Source organism: Bidens hawaiensis, unplaced genomic scaffold (genome assembly GCF_021521415.1).
Source record: "Bidens hawaiensis isolate Kalapana, Puna unplaced genomic scaffold, B.hawaiensis_p1.1 tig00033584_1, whole genome shotgun sequence".
NCBI lineage: Eukaryota > Viridiplantae > Streptophyta > Magnoliopsida > Asterales > Asteraceae > Bidens > Bidens hawaiensis.
The window spans coordinates 190,271-191,939 of record NW_027495774.1 but is presented as its reverse complement, the minus strand read 5'-3'; positions in this window follow the sequence as shown (position 1 = coordinate 191,939).

Below are 1,669 nucleotides of genomic sequence, written 5' to 3'. Positions count from 1 at the left end.
ATGTATTTTTCATTTTCCTGGCAATTACATTCATATGGAACAAACAAATCTTTTGTTATATTTAAATTTTCGGTTTTTATTTTGCTTGATTATACAATTTTTAATTGTAAAATATATAGTTAATTAAAAATTTTTCATAAACAGAATATTAATAACAACAAATTTATCATGATCAATCAATTTCAAATTGTAAATATTCTAAGGATGATTATAACATCAAAGTTCAGGTATATGGTTTTTGAGATAATCATGTTTTTTATAAACATGAGCATATATTCTTAAATGACATTATATTAATTGATTCAATGCTATGATATTTTATGTGTATGAATATATTTTTTATTAGTATCATGGATATATTATCATTTATCTAGAGTTGGTATGTACTTGGAGAACCTTTTTGTCACACGAACAACTATATATGGCTATATCAAAAGTTATAATTAGGCCTATATGTTACTTTATTAATAGTTACAAGCATACATGGACTAAAGATTTTAATTTTTGATAAACAATGTATACCTGCTAATACAATCACAAATGTAGTATAAAAGAAAGTTTTTACCTATTTGTAACATATTTGTGTAATCTTAGTTATGTAATTTATGTAATTTTAATTTAATTGTAATTGTATTAACAATATATAATCAATTTGTTGAATGTATTTCACTTAGTGGTCAAAGTTTAAAATTTTCGACAATTACCCGTGTAATACACGGGCCTCAAACTAGTTATTTAATATTCAAGTATATATGTTGAGTCACGAGTCTGCTAACACACAAATAAAGCGTTTTAAAAACTCTAAGGGCGTGTTCGTTTCGCGGAACTCAATGGAATTGGGCGGAATGAGATTTTAAATCCCATAGATTCCTGTGTTCGTTTCACTATTAACTGGAACCGGAATGGAAAGAGAATCCCATGAAAAAGGAAATGATGTTACAAAAATTTTAAAAGGAAATGATGTATTTCCTATAATTCTATGTATTAGTTACCAAATAAGTTGAAAGGAAATAAAAGTAAGTCAAAGAATATTTATTACAATACTTATACGCAACACCAACGTTTATGTACGAGATACAACTATTTGTTTTTTTTTTCAAACTTATTAACATTAATATAACTATAAGTTTATTAATCCTTTAATATTATAAAAAATAAAGTTTTAACTTATCAATATTTAAACATCTTTGCTTTACTAAAACTATTTTGATTGTAAAAATGTAACATTTAGATTTGTAAAACCAACAAAAACGCGTGTTTTTTCACCACTGACTTGCTGTTTTTTGAAACTTAACATTATCAAACTACAAATTTACAAACTAGTTATAAATTTGAGATGTCTTTTTGAACCGTTTTTACTTTAAACGGTAAACAAGCATATAACAATGCCGACAATTATAAATGTTTCATAAAAACAAACTACTTAATTTTAAAAACGTCATATCATAAAAAAAAAATATCTCATCGTATACAAAAATATGCAATCTATATTTGTAATTCATATTAAAGAATTTCTTAATATACATCGTATACGAAAATATACAATATACAAGTCTAGAAAGTTAACATAATAATATTATAATATTACTATAATAAATTTATAACCATACTTTCTAATATCAACTCCTCAATTTTCAAAAGCCCTTTCATCTACTTCGACAACCGGTGT